Raw genomic sequence first — 6,000 nt, forward strand, 5'->3', positions numbered from 1 at the left:
TTCTTCATTACTCATAGTTGTTAACTTACTAATCTTTTGTTAACCAAGTGCGGGTTATGGTGGAGTTTTTTGAGACTATAAGGGTGAGGTTCTTGGTGCTTTCTCCTCCAGTTTAGATATCTCAAGCTCAGTTGCAGCTGAAGTAATGGCGGTAATCAAAGCTATTGAGTTGGCTTGGGTTCGGGACTGGAAGCATGTTTGGCTAGAAGTTGATTCATCTCTTGTTCTCACATTCCTTCGCTCTCCTCATATGGTGCCTTGGCAACTTCGAGTGGAGTGGAGTAATTGTCTTCATTGGATTTCTCAGATGCACTTTCGTTCTTCACACATTTATAGAGAGGGTAATCAAGTTGCTGATGCTTTAGCTAATTTTGGTGATTCTTTGTCTGATATGATTTGGTGGGATTCGATTCCTCAATTTGCAATTTCTTTTTGTGCCCGAGGCCGTTTAGGTCTTCCTAATTTTTGTTTTAGCTAGTTTGTAGTGCTTTAGTTGTTCTTGAAGAGGCATGTCTCTTCAATCTTTCGAGGGGTAAGGTTGTTGTCTTCCCCTTGCACCGTCTTGATGTACTCGTTTTTCTTTTTCTTTTAATAATTTTCCCTTGCTTTGTCGAGGTTTGCTATAAAAAAAAAGACGAACATTGAAACTAAAAGAAAAAAATGAAAGTAAATTAGATTATGATAATAAAAACTTTAATATATTTTAGTTTTGTTATTGGTATAAATTAAATGAGAGATTTTCGTTAAAAAAAATTCTTTTTAAATTGGATATGTCATATAAGGATATTTCTGGGAAGAGAAATGAGTTAGATAAGTAAATTTAATAATTGAAATTAAAATGTAGGGTGTAATGAGCAAGTAGGGTGAACAAAGTAAACAATAGGGTGGCAATAGCCGCACCCATTAAAAAATTCTATGTGCTTCGGCCAATCAATCTCGGGACGCCTCTGTCCCCTTCCTCTCGATGATGCTTCGTTTTCAGCAATGGTTGGATTGTCCTCTTGGGCTGGTTCCTCTCCATCTCAGCTTCTCTGGTCGCGGCTGGCTTTTGGCGTCCCTTCCAAACCTTTGCGGTGGCCGGATCGTGGTCTGTACCAAGGCATGCAAAGCTGGTGTACCAGACCCGGGCTGGAAAGGGCGGATTTTGGGCCACCGAAATTTGTGTGGCTCTCGGAGACTGCTATGACGACGGCCGGATCTGTGCTACCAATATGCGACGATGCAATCTGGATCGTAGCTATGCTGATCCTGGCGGCGATGCTGGTTGTGTCAGATAGTTCCTGGGTTGGGATTCTTGCGTCGAGATGGCTGTCGCAGCGACGCCGATCTAATTGCAGCAATGCCAGTCTAATTGGGCCCATATTGAATCTAACCTGGACTATTTTGTTGCTGATGAAGACGGTGCTGGGAGATGCAAGCTTCACAGTGATCGGGAGAGCGGTGATTCGAAGCGATAACGCTAGGGCTCTTTCATTTTGGCTCTGGGTGTCCAAATCAGTATGGATGGCTATGTATCTGGGTTATGGGTGGACCCAACGTCCAACCGGGTTCTGGGTGACTTCGATGGCAAAAGTCCTCACTTGCCAGTGGCTTTCTGAGCTGGAGGCGCTGTCGTCCTTGTGGTGGCCAAAAGTGCAGTTGCGTTTGGGCCTTGACAGGCTCATCGAGCCTCTATTTGGGTCAAAAGCCGGGATAGTAATTGGACTGGGTTTGTTGAGGTCCAGAAGGCTTAGTGGATCTCTTGTCCTTGATGGACTTCTTGGGCCGTGGGCGAGGCCCGGAAAAGTGAAGATAGATTTGGGGCCTGGCTTTCTTAGGTCCAGACTGACTGTTGGGTTTTTATACCCACCCTTTAGTTAGTTTTCTTTTAGACTAGCCTATTACTATGCATACTGGTTCATAGTTAAATAGGCTCGCTTTGAATAAGTGAGCATAACATGTCAAATGAATGGTCCTATCCTATGTATCATCGTGGTGTATTCATCACAACTTCTTGTCTATCTGTACATAGTAGCGGAATGATATGTAATGGTCATTCTGGCCTTACTCCTACATTAATGAAATCTCTATACGTACTGTTTTATTCAAAAAAAAAAAATGAAAATATTTTTAACCGAAGTGTTACGTAAATGAAAGCCCTCCTACATAAGCAATCTGAATCTGTACAAGCGCATAAATTTACTTCTTTCTTTTCCTAAAATAAATAAAATGCCACATAATTGTACACTATTCCCTCTCATCGAATTGATGGATACACTATTCCCTCATAATGGTGCCAATGGTTGTGGTCCAACCTCCAACATTCACTTAAAAGGAATAGTAGAGGAGGCTATTCTATGTAGGACCTTCGATTCCAAGAGATGCTTGTAAAAAACTCGACTGACAATCCATAGAAATTGAGAAATCAAGGGGGAAAAAATCAAACAAAATGAAGTAGAAGAAGCAGGCTAATATTCTCATCAACTAGCTCTTTAGATGACCATTTCAAATAACGAAAAACTCATTTTGTCATTTGAATGATTTGATACAGAACCGAGATCGACGAGTAGCGCGCAGCTCGGAAAGATCAATATATATATAAAATGAAACGCTCAACCCCTACCTTCTTAGCTTTAACAAAGTAATTTAGCCTAAGCTACGTACACAGAACTAGGCCTTTTTCTGAAAAAAAAAAAAGAAAAAAAAAAAGGGCTATCATCATCATCGATCATCAGGAAGTCAGGAACTGGGTACGTACTGACTTGCTACTGTGAGTGGAAGTTGGCACTTAGTGAATGAAGTAATAAATCTGGTGCATGGGAGATGAAGGTCTATGACATTAACGATAATGCTAACTAGCTAGGGCACCAAATGCCAATTGGCTGCAGGTTGGTTCAAGTTGGTAGGTACGTCCTGGTGCTCCAACAGATGGGTTACAAAGCTTGGGAGAGGATAACATTTGTGTCCTACGAATAAGGGACATACATGTATGTCCTCGATCCAAGGTGAACCAGAAACCCTACAATATTTCCAGATCACATCGCAGACAGTATAAGCCAACAACCACAAGAAATAACCTCACCCCAATACCCACTACCAACGCGTTCATCTGTGATTGAGAGCGAGTAAATACTCTTATGGTGGTAGGGTTTACTAGGGTACGTCCAGGTCTCTGTAGAGCGCACCAGAGATGATAGGTGCTCGTGTGGTCTCCACCTATGCTTCACTAGTGTGGACAAGATCTAGCACCACCACCCATCATGATATTCGGGAGTGATCAACCGAGAAACCTTAGCGCTGGACCTAAATCCAAGCTTGGATCAGAATCGGTTTGGCTTTGGCCAAGCACTAGAGCTTGAATTAGGTTTTTGCCAAATCTGCTTTCAGGTGTTGGAGTAGATATAAACACTATAAATGGACCATATATGGAACCAAAGTTTCTCTTTTACTTATTTCTGGTTAGGAACCAAGAGAAATATGCAGATAGAGTCACGAGTCATGTTAAAATTCAAGATGATGGTTTAGGAGACCCCAGTAAAAAGTCCACAAATCAATCTTTTATATGCGTTTTATATGTGTGTGCATATATATACTATTATTAAGAGAATAGCTTTTGTTAGTCAAAATCAAAAATTTTGACAAAATTAACCCTAGAAGATTAATAAATTTTGAGAATGAATTAAATCACAAGAATAATTGAGACATTTACAAAATGTATTTTATTAAAAAAAAAAATTTAAAAATACCCACAACCCACTTTTGTCTCTCCCATTTTCTTTGGGTCTTATTTCTAAATGTATCCAGCAAATATCTAAGTATACCCAGCAAATTTTTTACACCCAGCAATTTTCCAATAATACCCATATGTTTAATTAAACCCAGCAAAGATGAAGAATTACAAACCCAACAGTCAAATCACCAATACCATAAGCACAAAAACTCAACAACACATTAGAGTTGATATAATTACTCGGCTATCTCCAATTGGGTCTTTCAAAAACCTCAAAACCTCTAATTTTAACACAAAAAAACAAGTAAAAAGTTGCAAATATTAGACAAAAGAGACAACGGAGGGAGGAACATTTTAGTGTTCTTCGGAAGGAAAACATGGAGCAAGAAACTTGGGATTCCAAAAAGGGTTCGCAGAGCAGGAAGAATGTAGTACAGAATAAGTTGTTGATGGTGAATGATTAGGGAGGCACGTTTGGGTTGCCAGATTTGATGAAGGCCGCGACGGAGATTTTGGGAAATGGAGGATTGGGGTCCGCTTACAAGGATGTGATGGGTGATCTGTGGTGGTGAAGAGGATGAGGGAGATGAATAGATTGGGGAGAGATATAATTGATGCTGAAACGAAGAGGTAGGTATGGAGGATTAAGGCATAGTATACCCTCGCAACTTTCGTATCCTCGTGCCATAATATTTCCTCCAAAATATTCCTTGCAGTATTGCCCTCATTCTCCAATCAAAACTTGAAATGCCCAGCTCGAAAAGCAACATATCAGCATTTGGAAGGTAGATATAGGATTGGTCTTCTTCGTTTTAGAATAGAAGAGTTTGCTGGGTTTGTTAATCTTCATCTCGATGAAGTTTTGTTGGGTTTGAAATAAGGGTATTATCGGAAAATTTGCTAGTATAAAAAGTTTGCTGGGTATATTTAGAAAGACCATTTTCTTTTCTCTGCAATAACCAACTCTTTTCTTTTTTATTTTCTGAAGAAAAAAAAAATAATAACTTGCACATGCAGAGCATGTGTGGATAAATGCTAGTATAATATTAATCTTACTCATTTTATTTTTCTTGGTTAACTTTTGATTAAAATTTGTTACGTAATGAAAAGTCATGATTTTGAGAATAGTTTTAAGCATACATAATTTTTGTTTTATCAATATAATTGATGTTTTTGCTAAAAATAAACTTATAATCTAAAAGGTCTTGTACATTTTATTTGTGAGATTTATTTATGTCGAACTCAAAACCTAGCTTAATGCAAACTTTAATTGCAGGGGAATGAAATCTACACTACCTAATTTGTAATTCACACTATCTATTTCTTTTTTTGGTCAAAATTCTCATAAAATGACAAAATTTAGGTTACTAAAGACAAAATTTAAGTTACCAAATAAGAAAAGAGGAAGTGTGGATTGTAAAATAGAGAGTGTGAATTTCATTCCCCTAATTGTATACTAGTAATATTACACCTACAAGTTTATTTACCAACTTAACTATGTAATAAATGAAATGGGCTTGACATAACATTGACTACAATATAGTTTACCCTCGATCATTTAGCCTCATTAATTAGGGTTTATTTTATTCTCGGGATGAAATCAGCTGTCCCCATTATTTTGTCCCCTCAACATGATTGGTCCATATAGATTAAAAAAAATATTTTCTTAATCTTTTGTTCTATATTTTAATTTCTGTGGACCAATCATGTTGATGGGATAGAATTGGGACACAGAAATCTGGAACAGCTGATTTCATCCTTTTTTTTTTTTTTCCCAATTCTATGGGAGGGGCATTTTGAACTTTAACATTCATATTGATATCTATTATCTAAAAGAATAAAATAATACGTGATGTTTGAGATAGTAATTCTTAACTCTAGATTCACTATTATCACGTGTTTTGTTCATATGTGATGATATTTGAGAGGCATGACACATTCAATAAACTAAATTCTTCTATTGCTACTTAACTTGTCAATGAGCAATCCTTAAATAACCAAAGTCTTTGATATTTGTCCACAATAATTTGGTTTAGTTGCATAATTATCTCTTTATGAGTGGCTAAGAATTTCTGAATCTTACATTCGTCATTGTCTAGCAACAATTATTGTGTGATAAAAAAGAAAAGAGCTTTACTCCCCATTGATAAAAACATTGGCATCTAGAGAGCTATTGATATGCTAATATGAACAAACGCATTGGACGATTACAATGCTACGAATTAACTCATTATTGGTAAGAGAGATTTCCTATTTAGAGATACATGTCCACGTACGTGCACCATTTACAT

Source organism: Rosa rugosa, chromosome 6, assembly GCF_958449725.1.
Source record: "Rosa rugosa chromosome 6, drRosRugo1.1, whole genome shotgun sequence".
NCBI classification, from domain to species: domain Eukaryota; kingdom Viridiplantae; phylum Streptophyta; class Magnoliopsida; order Rosales; family Rosaceae; genus Rosa; species Rosa rugosa.